The sequence below is a fragment of the Saccoglossus kowalevskii genome, chromosome 2 (assembly GCF_978046115.1).
Source record: "Saccoglossus kowalevskii chromosome 2, keSacKowa6.1, whole genome shotgun sequence".
Classification (NCBI taxonomy): domain Eukaryota; kingdom Metazoa; phylum Hemichordata; class Enteropneusta; family Harrimaniidae; genus Saccoglossus; species Saccoglossus kowalevskii.
The window spans coordinates 39563814-39580354 of NC_140642.1; the positions used below are offsets into that span (position 1 = coordinate 39563814).

Here is a 16541-nt window from a genome sequence, read left to right on the forward strand (position 1 = left end):
TGTACGGTGTATATAAACTGAGAACGTCTCCATATCCCGTCCTTTAACGTCTACCTCAAATCATCTACTGTGACAGTAGGCTATGCCCTAGCAATTGGTAATCTTCCTTTCCTATCATATCACATACATATATATATAACGATTGTGATGATTTATAAATAGAATACTAGTATATTGCGTCATCGGTGGCGACACAGTTTGATACTGTAGAGTTCACATCGAAGTCCGCGAGTAAACGAAATCTACGCTTTTTATGTTTATTTACTGATTTTTTAAAATCAATGTCATATCGAAATTTCGGTCGACCTCTCTCGATAGTGCCTATAAATCCAGCAATTTGACATTAGATTATGCAAATGAGTCATGAATGATTAACTCACGTGACAATATTCTTGGCCGTTGTTTTGTCACGTTCAGCTACACAGTGTTATTTTGGACAGGACGAGTGATGCAAGCACATAAAACTGACTTCACCATCGTAGCAAACAAGAAACTTTTTAAAATGTAGAGCTTATTGCGCAAGTTCTAAGTTCTAATATTCAGGGAACCGATTTGCACGAAGAACAACTATAGCTTACCAAGGTACATTGTTGAATAATTAACTCATCTGTAGTCCTATTCAACCTGTGCATTTCGTGATCGGTCACCGATATGCGATAAGGATGTATGTGAAGAAGAGATCGAACCTGCATGCATTGATCGGTTGCTGTGGAAACGACCTCGCAATGCTGTAACTCCACAAGACGCCGTAAACTCTGAACTATTCTGACATCACGGCATGTCGAGTGAAAATAGTTTTAGAGATATTAATTAACACATTCATGCATATTGAAATACACCACCTGTCTATCAGTGTAAAGAACGAGACGCCATGCCTCGACGACAACATGTCTCAACAACACGCCCTCCTGAGCTATACCGTTATCACAATACAAATAGACCACTGTAGATGAGTCGGAAACAGGAAATATCAGTTCAATATCTTATTAGCGTGTACTTAATTAAACACTATATTAAATAACATTGTATTACTCAATGCATCGACAGATAGGGCATTATACGAAATCATAACGAGACATTTTAAAATGAGAATGGCTTTTTTGAAAAAAAAAATACTCATTGTTGAGTTGAAGGACATACTATATAGCGACACGTTCCAGTAAGTTCTAGTACGCTGAGATACATCACTTGGAGTAGAAGAAGAGGTAAAAAATAAAACTATCTGTTACAAGCGTTGTAATTGAGTTTGTTGTTCACAAATTGAAACACAAAGTAAAATTTAGATTGACGGAATGTTTTGCATTTAACACATATGAGGTTTGGTTGTCTCGGTCAAAATATTTTGCTTTATTTGTCATGATTTTAACACGAATTTCTCCCACGACATAATACTTCCCCTCCTTATAAGTGGAAATGGTTCAGTCCTTACCTAGTACAAGGCTATGCCAGGCCAGTAAACATTGTCCACTGTTCGCAGACATAACACGTCATTTCAACTTAAACTGTGAGCTTTTAACAGTTGTAATTCTATCTACAAAATGTCTTGTTACTCAGTGGCATATCCAGGCTCCTGCCTAGAAACTATGTAGTCAACATGGTGTTAACATATACAATATTCACTCTTTAACGGCTAAATGCGTGTGGGCCTAACTAGGGATGCAACACAGCCATTTTATACAGCTTATTAAAAGTCGCTCCAAAAAAGGGGAGATAGAATCTTCTCAAGAATTACTAAAGACAAAATATCGGATACAAAAAATGTACCTAATTACAAAACAGAACAATGCACCGAATAGACACTTTTATTGCAATTATCACAAAGTATCCGTTCTTGATTTGTTTGATATAGATCCTCAAAATATTAACTTGATTCACTGGTATAAAACAAAACAAAAAATGACTGATAAGCTATAACCACCTGCGCTTTCCACAGAATAAGACAGAGTGTCTGCTTAGTATGCAGCGCCTCACTGATTTCAAATGCGTTATATTTTGTACAATGTTTCACAAAGTCTTACATTAATATGATTTACTAGCAATTATTAATTAATTGATTTATTTCCTAAGATATCTTTTGCTTTCCAACTCCGTACCCACTCTCCCTTATTAATAATACTATACAGTATTATATTTTTTCGTATAATTATCCACCATTTAGTAAATCGTAAAGAGGTCTTTGTTATCGTGCTCTGAAGAGCTTATTCCGTATTTAGTTCACGAGAACAATGTTACCGATCGTCTTTCAGAATCCCTTTAACAATGAAAAGTAAAATGTACCGAACGTGCAGCGGTGAATGGAGCTACGCTGGCGTTGTGGTGAACTTCACGCTCATGTGACGACAACCGAGTTTCAAACAAAATGATGGATTTTTATCAAATTTTGCTTCAGTGTGTAATACGCGACGACACAGACGAGACAACAGCAGTAAAAATATCAATAACAACGACAACAGCAACGATGACGGCGACGGCAACATTAATAACAATAACGACGATGATGACTAACACGATTCGGACGTCATTACTTTAACGATACCGACTAAGGTACTATTTAAATAGCCATTCTACGGATAAATAACTCAACAAATCATTAAAAACAGGAATGAGTTCGTTATTCAATATACATAAATATATATATATGAATTTTATTGGTTGGCAGTGTCTCTTACGTGGTATCAGTGACAGAATGGCCGTGCTTGCAACGATTCAATACAAAGAGTAATCAAACACTGATGGCCTTAAATCTTTAGCAAGGCCCCGAGAGCTGCAAGGTATTTAGTGAGTTGTACACGACGGGGTCCTAGAGCTTGTAGATTGACTACTGCCTCGAGGTAAGCAAACACGTCCCAAGTCAACATAGCTGACATGACGGGAAACTAGACAGTGATTTAAGTAACGGCTTAATTGAGTGGGAGGAGCCGTTGATGTTTATTTGATATAGAACAGTAGATTATATCGTCGCCTGCTTATCATTGTGAAAGAACGCAGCTGATTTCGACTATGGCACTGACCACTCAATGGTCGGAGGGGGGTAGAGCTATAACAATTGCAAAATTCTCGTACTTGTATTGAGTACATTATTTTGGGCATTTTTGATGAGGGTAAGTAAATTAAGGTTATTAAGCAAATATTTAAAAGTAAAAATATAAATTATATAGGTTACGCTCACACTGATATTGTCACAAGTGAAAATAAACACAGCTTATGTTGTTTCCATGGCGAGCAGACGATTCCAGCTTCGTCTCATATTAAGGTTATATAGGCTTTGCACAAATAACCTTACTCGCAGGGTAAAGTATAGATGCCACGTAACATAAAAATATTTGCATTATGGTAGTTCGACCATTTCGTGTTTCATTCATGCGTGTGTATTAACTGAAACGTCGGATTCTCTTCTGTATTCTCGTTGAGCGCCTCCTTCTATATTGTTAAGTCACATAGTAGTGCATTATATGACACGGTATATACTAAACAGATATACTAAAATATCATATTGTAAAATGTCAACTTGCATTACAAAATAATGACATGTTATTAACTAAATATTCTCACATTTCGCCACTTAGATATTATCAATACGGTGTCATATTATTCTGTAATTGTTGAGGGAATTCAACCATAGACAGTGTTGAGTTACCTAATCTTACAAACATACAGCAATATAACATCTATTTGATTACGAACTATCAAGAAACTGTAAACATAAGAAAACCTAGAAAAAAAAACTTATTTTGAACGCAATATGGACATTATGCAAAACAAATTGAAAATTACAGCCTATGTATTGTCAGAAACATTCTTAAGACATAAGGTCAAGTAGTTTTAGACCAAGGTTATTCGCATTTGACCTAATAATACTCAAGATATTTAATATGCAAATATGTTTATTAATACTCACAAGAATATCAAATATTGTTTAACGGGGTTATTGTTGTCAATGACCGTGATGATCGAACGTAATAAGTCGATTTGTTCAACATAATATGTAAATAAGTGAATAATTAGCTGAATTGTTTATGATTATATTTTCATGAAATACCTACCTTAGACTAATAAAAAGTCTTAAAAGTCCTAAAAGACAATCGCAGGCACCAGAGTCATCATGTTAACAACTAAGCTAATTCCATTCACACATTTTTTCTGAAACCACCATAGTCGTGCCTCATACTAAATTCAAGTTTTTCATCCCCAAATGCCCATTGAGATATGCCCAAAACAAACTGAACATTTGCTTTATATTATGCAAATTAGGTATTTAATATGTGCGAAAGTTAGATACCAATAGAACAGACACATCGACACGCTCACATGCACTATAAACTCAAAGTGCACTTTTTAAACGGGAGTCGTACATGAAGTTAAATATATACAACGGTTTCATTGGAAAACGTTTGTAATAAAAGAAATTTGAAATAATTACATACATCGTGTGTCCTTCTTCCCGGGAATAGCACAAATATAACGGTCATTTCAGAGATGGGAGGGGGGTCACAAATAGCGCCATCAACTACATATTAGCAAGTTGATTCGAAATGGCAAGCGTGTAGAACGCGACAAATATTCAGTATTCTGAAATAGGGTAAGAAAATATCTCGAACCACCATGACAGTCAAACTAATATCGCTTTGGTGAAATAAAAAAAACATTTCCATCATTAACTGTAACAATTTCGGTGAATATACGTTATATGTAATATCTATCTAATTAGATTCTAGTTTGGACTTTATTGTTTTGTTTTAAATATATAATTATTATGTTTTAATATACTTTAATATATATTTTCTGACAGTTTCGGCAATAAAAATAAGATATACATAATGTAATAACAATAATATTAAGATGAAAACAAAAGAATATGTAGTACATATAAATGTAAAATGGTACACGTCGTATATCAGATTATGTTCCACATATACATCATCTCAAACACACGATGTGTATCAGACAAATATATAAATCAAAATCACATAGCCCCTTCCTACGTTTCTAAGTATCCAAGTGACCCTTGTATACAATCAGATTGTCTCGACGGCATATTGGGGTGTGGCTGGTTGGAAACTTCCACACTCTCCTAACACTGCCGGATCAACCGCGTTAATTTCAACCGAACACTTCGCTGAGCGCCTCAGCCCAGTATTGGCAAGGTCTTGTTATAAATTAGTTCAAAATATTCTCAGCATGCTATGCTCCTTGTAATTCCTACCATACAAAAAATACTGCCCATGCCATCTCCGCTTGTTTGGGCAGCGGGTGTTGTTATTGCCTTATTCAGAAATTTCTGCTTGAAATTACAAAATCTAAGTATTTATTGTAACTATCTGCGTTAGCTTCATCATTGAGAATCCGTTTTACGGCATCATTGAAAATCCGTTTTACGGCATCATTGATAACCCATTTTATCGAACATCTAATAAAACCAAACTAAATTTCGCATTTTATAATGAATTATCTGAAATCAACCTGCCGCTATTGAAACATATGCAATGCAAAGAACAAGCCACTTTGAACGTAACTAGAATATTTTATGAGATTCAAACAGAATGTAATTCACTGAAATAAAAACAAAATGTGGACAATGTTTCGTGAGATTGGACTGTGAATTCGCGTTGGAAATGACAAGATCTTTTTTGTATTCATGTTTCTATGGAGTGTTGTTGTTAATTGGATTTACGAAACAGGCGATGTTTTGATATAATATTAAACAGAGCACATGGAGTCAAAGCCAATACATTTTTACTATGTCTTTAGTGGACACATGTTAACTAATGTTCACGCTAATGTGTTTTTCATTAATTTGTATCAAATACCAGTATAACACATTTTAAGCAAATGTGAAAATAACTCCATCTTTGATCAGCTGAGGTACCACGATATTTCTGAATATACCTATACATGATATCTTCATTACATAACGGCTCATTTCATAAGTGTATTTTAAATAGTTCATCTCATCCGTAAGGCTTCTAATTCGTAATTTCCATAATCAATTTTATCAGTATGCAAAATTATTGAAACTTCTGAAGGTGTGTTTCTATGCCAACAGAAAATCAAATCGGAACTATCGTTTACAACAACGTGATTCTGTCTCACAACTGCAGTGAGTAGTAAAAATATTAAGATCAATATACATTTAGGAATGTAAACTAGGTGACCTCTGTCAGTGTCGGGTCGGTTCAGTCAATTTAATCAGAGCACATACAAAACAATTAACTCATACTTGTATATCTACAGTGCACACTTTTCCGTCACGCCCTCTGTCGTCAAATCGCTTGGTAATGATGACGTAAGCGGATGAATGTCATCGGAATGGACGACTGTGTTTGATTGTGCAGTTGTTTGCCATTTAAATTATAAGAAATCTTTCAAAAACACTATTTTTATATTGCCAGACAACAGCAGATCAAAACAAATTAGACGATATGCCACAAGAGGACGCTACGCATAGGATATGTGTATAACCCCTGATTTTATGATAACTACGGCGTGGCAGTACGTCACGGTCAACATGCATCGAATGTGTTAGACCACCAAATGACTGTATTCTATGACAGCTATTTTATTGACAACGATTCGATCATGTGAAAAACATGAAATGTGGTCATTCATGGTCGAGATAAAAATACAAACTTTAAATTGTGGTAACTATAATATTCTAGAGTTCGTAAGTTAAATGCGATCATGAAATGCGTCATTCAGTAAAACACAGATTTAATTTTGATGAGCGTCAAATGTGGTCATTCGTGGTCAAGTCAAAAACAATTGATTGCTATGTTCAACTGTGCCCAATCATGGACGATAATTGTCAAGTATAATTTGCATATATGGAATAAAACTTGTGGGCATGAAAAGCGATAATATTTAATGTATACATGTAATTTGTGGGTTTTAGTTCAATTTAGTACCACGTTTTAAATTAATAATAAACATTCTCCCCACAAAGTAAATTGTTCTCAACACAGGACAAATTATAAGTAAAATTCGTAATAGTAATAATTTATATATGTGTACCTGTGATTGATGGAGCAGAGCATTGGATAGAAATCACACAAACAAAATAATGCGTAGAATTTAAAATGAATGAGAACCTAGTATGAAATTACTTATTTTATGACCATAATGTTTACATGATCAGTTGAACGCCGTCGACCGTGGCCACTTCTCGTACTCAAAACAATGTCGACCGTGTTCAGGTACCATGTTCTGACAACGGTTAGAAACGACAGATCAAGTTACGCCAATCAAGACTAGAGAAGAGAATGGGACCGAATGTTATAGAGATCAACTAACCAACAGTACAGATATATCTATAGAATTATATTGTCAAAAAAGCATACTTCGACAAAAATTATATTTAATAGTTAACTCAACTCATTAAATTTCAAAATTAGAAAAAGTGAATCAGACAGTAAACAGCAACATTACAAATGGTACAATTTCCCAAATTGAAGCCGTTTCAATTGTCTCACTACATTGGTATTCAAAACGGAATTTATAATTTATGTCGCTAGGCGGCGCACTGTAAGTATATTTTGTCATAATGAAGCGTACGGGCTGACACACTCTCAACGCAAAAATATATATGTGATCTTTTCCAATATTCAAAAGCCATAAATCCAAATGTTATAGTTACAGAAAACAATAAGTATAATGCCAGGAAGCACACTAATGTTCAACCGAGAAAAATTTACACATAAGACTTTTAATGGCGTTAGTTGAATAAATAGAAGGATCACGGAACCCACCCGGATTATACTATACTTAAAGTGCCTGTGCAATGCCCAGCCATACGCTTCCCATTTTAAATCTGTGCCCCACTGAAAAGGACAATTATTGATTTTTTGGCTAAAAATAATTACTCGTATCCAAGTAAATTTGAGATATTTCCCGTGCTGTAGCCACGCACACCTATTCTGAAACGGTCGACTATTTCCGAATTTCCGACTCTCGCCGAAAATGCGCCACCAAATGCTAAAATATGAGAGGAAGCCATACCCCTGGGCCGTACTTTTATATCACTGTGTCATGCACTGCTTATAATGCCCCAAAAGTGACTACATGTATACAGTGCTTTTCAAACCCCTCAAACCATTCTCGTTTTCCTGCTAACTTTCATGATATTTAAAACAGCCTTTTCTGTGTGGTTTTGATAACGTTCTCGTTGCTTCAATCCAAGTTAGCCTTTTTGAAAACATCTCAAATATTTGCAACAAATTATAAACTCGACCCTCGTAGCATTAAGTTATCGACAGGAAAAACCGAGTTAAAAATTGATCAGTAATTCAGACATTCTCTAAATGTTACTGAGTGTGCCATTATGACAACCTATATACCATTTGAAAGCTTAGATATAAGAGAATACTTGTTTATTTGTCCAAGGGATTATCTGAAGGACAATTACGCTATTATGCTTTTCTTTTCTTACTATTCTGACTATTAAATACGTCGTTTTTATCATATTCAGTATTGCAAATGACCTGTGCATTGCACAGAATGGTCGTATCCATGTAGACGTCACTTCCTGGTTTTTATTTATTTAGCTACGACCATATAACAACAGAAATGCTATAAATAATCTGTTTTCGGGGGGGGGTATACTCAAAACATTTTAATTTCTGTCATTCCTTGTCAATCAACATTGGCTGGCTAATTGGTTCAGGAGTCCTATTAGAATCCACAATTTCTCGTCCCGTTATATATTTTTGCAGAAACCTCAGAACCTAACAAACTTATTGACAAAATTCATATCATATCATAAACGGATTTGCGCCCTCTATTTTTCTACTGTTTTTGCATATACTAGTATATCATATATTTATTCAAAGGCAGCTACCACGGAAAGCTTCAAACTGTCACATATTTGTACCCTGATTTGGACATTAAATAAGACCGGACCATCATTGTACTTGAATCGTTTCATATCAATGGCACGTCCCCAATTTCTACATAGTGTCCCGGCCATAAATATTTCCACTTTTATCATTTGACACACTTGACAATTTAAGCCATCTTTTCCATACGCACTGTATCCATTGCATTTAAACCATCCGTGTTAGTGAAATTATCTGGTTGATGTCAGGTAAATTTGCGAGAATGTTAAGCAATTCGTTAACCACACCATCATAAGATGGGATATTTTCATACATTTCAGAGTGACTGAGTGATATGTACAAAACAGAACATCTTCAAGCGTCTTACAAAACATGAGAGATTGCTACGCAAAACAGTGCTAACATCACCAGAAAATTTACATTTTTTTACTTTCTCTCCCGCCGAGGTGATGTAAACTTCATTTCCATCGCAATGAGTGTTGATCAAATTGATAACCATTTGGCTTCCATGTTTTGGTGAATGTACAAATATCTATGTTTTCATACAAATTTATAAAGTCACATGACTGCAGTTTAAATTCAAATCATTGGTATTCAGACGCCTCGAGGATCTGGTCTGTGGTCTTCCTCTAGTAATTATTTGTGTAGGTATGTATCAGTCAGCTCATTGGTTATATTTGGTTTGTTGTTAATAACGAATAATTACCTTTTTTATAAGTATGTGATAGTCCAATGCTAACAGTTTATCAAGTAATTTCCTATTCCGATACCAGCGTTTTTATCTCGGATCCCAATGATGGTATTTCACTATTATAATCAGACGTGGTTGATCCTTTTGCAAAAGGATTTATAATCAGACGTGGTTGATCCTTTTGCAAAAGGATTTTAGGATAGAAAATTGAACAATAGAGGGCGTTTGGATGGGGCAAACTCGTATCCATATACTAAGTAGTCTGGTCCCCTGCCCCAATTTCAACGCTGAGGGCGGTTAAGAAAATATTTTCTTAACCGCCCTCAGCGTTGAAATTGGGGCAGGGGAACAGACTCGTGTTTATACAGCCCTGTGCTAACATTGCCTGTAAACCTCTCCTTGTTTCAAGCATTTACAATGTGTGTGTGTTTTTTAAATTGTATGCTTGTTGGACTTCCAAATAATTTCACTGGAAAAAAAACTTTCGAAGACTTTTCTTTAGATTTTTGTCTGTTTTGGGCTGCAAAAATGTTGTTTATAATTGTTACAACTATCTTTTAGTGTAACCATAAAAATTGTGCATAAATCATAAGTGTGCATGTTTGTAGTGGTATTCAGTGTAACGGTTTGTACGTGCATAAATCATAAGTGTGCATGTTTGCAGTGGTATTCAGTGTAATGATTTGTACGTGCATAAATCATAAGTGTGCATGTTTGTAGTGGTATTCAGTGTAACGGTTTGTACGTGCATAAATCATAAGTGTGCATGTTTGTAGTGGTATTCAGTGTAATGGTTTGTACGTGCATAAATCATAAGTGTGCATGTTTGTAGTGGTATTCAGTGTAATGGTTTGTACGTGCATAAATCATATGTGTGCATGTTTGTAGTGGTTTTCAGTGTAATGGTTTGTACGTGCATAAATCATAAGTGTGCATGTTTGCAGTGGTATTCAGTGTAATGCTTTGTACGTGCATAAATCATAAGTCTGCATGTTTTCAGTGGTATTCAGTGTGATGCTTTGTACGTGCATAAATCATAAGTCTGCATGTTTGTAGTGGTATTCAGTGTAATGCTTTGTACGTGCATAAATCATAAGTGTGCATGTTTGCAGTGGTATTCAGTGTAATGCTTTGTACGTGCATAAATCATAAGTGTGCATGTTTGCACTGGTTCTCAGTGCAATGGTTTGTACGTGCATAAATCATAAGTGTGCATGTTTGCACTGGTATTCAGTGTAATGATTTGTACGTGCATGAATCATAAGTGTGCATGTTTGTAGTGGTATTCAGTGTAATGGTTTGTACGTGCATAAATCATATGTGTGCATGCTTGTAGTGGTATTCAGTGTAATGCTTTGTACGTGCATAAATCATAAGTGTGCATGTTTGCAGTGGTATTCAGTGTAATGCTTTGTACGTGCATAAATCATAAGTGTGCATGTTTGCACTGGTTCTCAGTGTAATGGTTTGTACGTGCATAAATCATAAGTGTGCATGTTTGCACTGGTATTCAGTGTAATGATTTGTACGTGCATAAATCATATGTGTGCATGTTTGTAGTGGTATTCAGTGTAATGGTTTGTACGTGCATAAATCATATGTGTGCATGTTTGTAGTGGTATTCAGTGTAATGGTTTGTACGTGCATAAATCATAAGTGTGCATGTTTGCAGTGGTATTCAGTGCAATGCTTTGTACGTGCATAAATCATAAGTGTGCATGTTTGCACTGGTATTCAGTGTGATGCTTTGTACGTACATAAATCATAAGTGTGCATGTTTGCACTGGTATTCAGTGTAATGATTTGTACATGCATAAATCATATGTGTGCATGTTTGTAGTGGTATTCAGTGTAATGGTTTGTACGTGCATAAATCATATGTGTGCATGTTTGTAGTGGTATTCAGTGTAATGGTTTGTACGTGCATAAATCATAAGTGTGCATGTTTGCAGTGGTATTCAGTGTAATGGTTTGTACGTGCATAAATCATATGTGTGCATGTTTGTAGTGGTATTCAGTGTAATGGTTTGTACGTGCATAAATCATAAGTGTGCATGTTTGCAGTGGTATTCAGTGTAATGATTTGTACGTGCATAAATCATAAGTGTGCATGTTTGCAGTGGTATTCAGTGTAATGCTTTGTACGTGCATAAATCATAAGTGTGCATGTTTGTAGTGGTATTCAGTGTAACGGTTTGTACGTGCATAAATCATAAGTGTGCATGTTTGTAGTGGTATTCAGTGTAACGGTTTGTACGTGCATAAATCATAAGTGTGCATGTTTGTAGTGGTATTCAGTGTAATGGTTTGTACGTGCATAAATCATAAGTGTGCATGTTTGTAGTGGTATTCAGTGTAATGGTTTGTACGTGCATAAATCATAAGTGTGCATGTTTGCAGTGGTATTCAGTGTAATGGTTTGTACTTGCATAAATCATAAGTGTGCATGTTTGCACTGGTATTCAGTGTAATGGTTTGTACGTGCATAAATCATAAGTGTGCATGTTTGCAGTGGTATTCAGTGTAATGGTTTGTACGTGCATAAATCATAAGTGTGCATGTTTGCAGTGGTATTCAGTGTAATGCTTTGTACGTGCATAAATCATAAGTGTGCATGTTTGCAGTGGTATTCAGTGTAATGGTTTGTACGTGCATAAATCATAAGTGTGCATGTTTGCACTGGTATTCAGTGTAATGGTTTGTACGTGCATAAATCATAAGTGTGCATGTTTGCAGTGGTATTCAGTGTAATGGTTTGTACGTGCATAAATCATAAGTGTGCATGTTTGCAGTGGTATTCAGTGTAATGGTTTGTACGTGCATAAATCATAAGTGTGCATGTTTGCAGTGGTATTCAGTGTAATGGTTTGTACGTGCATAAATCATAAGTGTGCATGTTTGCAGTGGTATTCAGTGTAATGGTTTGTACGTGCATAAATCATATGTGTGCATGTTTGCAGTGGTATTCAGTGTAATGGTTTGTACGTGCATAAATCATAAGTGTGCATGTTTGCAGTGGTATTCAGTGTAATGGTTTGTACGTGCATAAATCATATGTGTGCATGTTTGCAGTGGTATTCAGTGTAATGGTTTGTACGTGCATAAATCATATGTGTGCATGTTTGTAGTGGTATTCAGTGTAATGGTTTGTACGTGCGTATTGTCATGAATGACCAATCTCCTGCCAACAAACGTATTGGTCTTTTCGACAAGCTGAATTCGACTTATTCTGTATTTGTCAAAACGCTAATTATTATCAAAAGAGGAAGTTTATTTAAGTACTGAATTTGAATTAAGATTATGTTTACTGTTTTATGATATCGATCGATTGGATAGTTACCGGGATCATTGACCTCCCCGTTTTACCAATGATGTTGAGTCGACGAGGGCGCCATTCTGAAGCACAATTCAATATAATACAAATTTACCCAATAGACATACACAGTGGAACTACATTGTATACGTAACGCTTAAAACACCTACTTGTTATTACTTTTTTGACACTAAATGATAAGTTTATTAATACAGTATGACACAGCTGTATGGTCACTTCACACCATGCTATATAGAATATATGAAACAAGAAATAATATGATAATAACAGGCACGTATTTGGTGATGAAGAAAGCTCGGGAGGATTATCTGAATAAAATATGGTACGCAAAATGAAGTAAAAAAACGCGTAAAAGGGGTGTCATTTAGTTATTTGACGCATATACGCGTGTAATGTGTTCAGGGTCGAATATTTTAAAACATATAAATAAACTGTGAAAAAGGAATCTCACGAATTCATGTTACATCAACTTGGAAACAGTATGATTTTAGTTTGTATATAGGGTATCTATTTTAAGTTTCTGCAGTTGAAAAGCGGTATAATTTCTCAAAAATAAATATGCGTATAGAGGCTATTTTTGAAAAGCTATACTGCAGAATGGGTACCAGGTCTGAGTACCCCCCCCCCCATGGGAAGAAAATTCGATATAATTTTGCAGTATGCATCAAATTCACTGTAGTGTTGAGTGTGTTACAATCACATACAGGCGACACACTAACAACATTTTTCCAAATAAATAGTTAAATATATATATAATAAATGGTTAAGCATGTGACTGCGAATTATTAAATGACATCAGATGTGTTTACTCCAAGTACGTACTGCTAAAAAGAGAATGACTGGTTAGATCCGACTTTCGCGACCGCGTATCAGTCACGTGCCATGAGCCAAAGTGAGGTCAACGTGCTAACAACACACTTTCTCAAACTAACGACCTCGTATAACTGTCTGTAATTAACGCCCTGTTTGTCATGACGATATTTCATTGGAATTTCTTATTGGCCAATATGTTATGAGTGACACATTAACAGACCATTCACGTTATATGTTAGTGATTGCATGTAAAGTGGCCAATCACGATGTATGTTATGAATAGCCAATCACGATTTGATTTCACTGAAGTTTACGCAAGAAAAAAAAACACATACCGCCGTCGTGAGTTCAGTGTTTCTGGTGCATTCATTCTGACAGACCATTGACAAACGCATCTCTATAAGCAACGTATATTGCAACGAAAAGCAAAGCTGCTTTGTGTTATTCGATAAAATCGTGGTTTCTCCACTACGCAGTGGGATTAATACGAAGTTTTGTGTTGGGACGATTAACTAGCGGTTGTTGGCATTACCCCCATTGGAACTGGGCTACTCATATTATTGGATATTGCTTCAGACTGAAAAAAAGCTATCAAGTAAGTAAATGTTATTATATAGTGAATAATTATGCTGATGAAATGTGACATTGTATATCCAAACACATTTCATGAAAATCGCAACTAATGGCCACGGAGTGCGTGCGATTGCACCATGTGACCCACACGCATCAATCGACTACTTGGTTCAGTGATACTAAACAGAGCACACTGATATCACAAACACTTCCAGGCAGTCTAAGTTAAGATATGAATAGCTCAATGGAATAGACAAACTGTTGAAAATAAATTTGCCATTCCGATTTCAATGAGCGAAATAGACGTGAAAGTCAATTCTAAATATATTAGAATGCAACTCGTATACAACCCGGTATACAATTCCAAGGCGACTGTGAAATCATGCAAAGATTGATCACAAATTTAATCAAACCAAGCATGACGTCACTCAACTGTGACCTCGTCTGGCTATCCCAGCATTTTGCTGCAGTTGTACGTTAGTCCGCAATCCACGTATTAATTTAAGCGGAATGACCATAGTGTGCATCAACTTGCATTTCGCATACATGGTCTGAATTTAATTAAATATACTCTTGGTTTCCCCGCAGCGATTCCTATGTAAGTAAACTCATGAAAGATATTGAGTTATTTTCACCCATTTCAGAATTATACACAATCGTTTAATAGAGGAAGCTATCTGCTAGCTTGTTTGAGATATGTGCAATATAAGAGTACATTTAGAAGTTGACGTCTGACGGAAAATCGGCATATATATGCTAATAATACGATTCTACATTGGGTACATTGGGTGGTATTTGAATCACCCTGGACTTGTACCAGAATGTGGAACAACTGGGAGAAGAGACTGAAATCGTGACGCAAATAAATCCGATACAAACATATGAAAATATGGGTGGCAGTGACTGGTACTAAAAATATACGTTTTCATCCAGTGTTTATTGTTGAAAGATTTACAGGGCAAGCGTGTCAACAAATTATTCACATACGTAGATTCGTATTCGTTGGTCAATATACACTCATGGTTGTTACAAACTGTAATATGTATATGATTTGTTGTCGGTGCATTAGGGTTATAGCTCCCACAAAGTTTGACAGTCTCAATAAACAGGAAACACATACAACACATTATATCATTTTGAAAAGTGGGGTCTCACGTTACTGATTCATTTCCTTCATTTCAGAATGATGTTCTTGGAGATTGTGATGATATTGGTCTTTATTCTTTGGTTAATTCGACGAAAAGTTGCAACATCACACAAGGCTGGTCACATTGTACGCTACGAAGGAGGAATCACCTTACCGATTATTGGCAACATAGGGGGCACAGCTGTGTTTGAGCGGAGAGCATCAAAAGTGGATCCGCCGAAAACGACATGAGTAGTCGCATATCTGTGACATGGATGAAAGACCCACCGGAGTGACTAATGGCGGTTTTTGTTTTCAGGAATTTTTATACTGCCATTATCTAGCAAGTGTCCATTTTTGTTCAGTATAGGAAATCAAGAAAAAGGCATGTTATTGTTCAGAATGGTCTTAAAAGGAAAATACACGATGTACAAATAACGTGATACTGTTGTTTTTAGTTATGTCCTTTGTAGGTGTAGCCGAGTCTTGTCTGATCGTACGACGGCTGATACGACATAGCGGTCCTTTATCTTACCGTGAAATAGCAATACCATGTTCTTAGCCTTATATAGCTGTGCCAGCTAGTGGCATGTAGGCCCCGGCACGTGGTGAGACCCCCACCGTTTATGACATGCTACGTTTGATAAATGCAGCAATATGCCACATTGTGTTATAAGAAAAGTACGGATATTGTCGGAATTGAATGTTAATTTATTTAGAATTTCTTGTAAAGTGAAACTATAGAATTAATAAAGAAATGCATACATAGTAAAATGATTACATGGACTGTGTTGTTTCAGAATTCTAAAAAAAACAAAAAAACTTAGATATTTTTGGTGGAAGAATACCCAAATATCACCATTGTTGGAAACGATGACAAAAATGCAATTTTTTTTAATTGGTTTTTGGTGCCACATGTCCTAATATTATGAGAAATATTGTGATTTTGATAGATAAGACAAACACCGATTTAGGCGAAGCACCCTGATAAAGAGAACATGTCGATAGTCTTGTTAGTTCAAATGATACATTTATGAGGTCTGTGGCATTTATAGTTATAGCATTGGTTAACCATTCACACATCTTCCTGTGAAGAGATGCACATATTTTTAAATTGACAGTTTTAGACGATGACTTAAGTAAGTTTAAATGTCCTTTTGTGTAGTTTTGTTTTTG

At 35.7% G+C, this 16541-nt stretch overlaps 1 long non-coding RNA gene across 1 annotated transcript; it reads left to right on the forward strand.

Moving 5' to 3' along the window:
* The first annotated feature begins 13977 nt into the window (after positions 1-13977).
* On the forward strand, positions 13978-16142 carry LOC102808569 (uncharacterized). Its single transcript, XR_438399.3, has 2 exons — positions 13978-14261; positions 15422-16142. It is a non-coding gene; the product is annotated as an uncharacterized LOC102808569 (long non-coding RNA).
* The last annotated feature ends 399 nt before the right edge of the window (positions 16143-16541 follow it).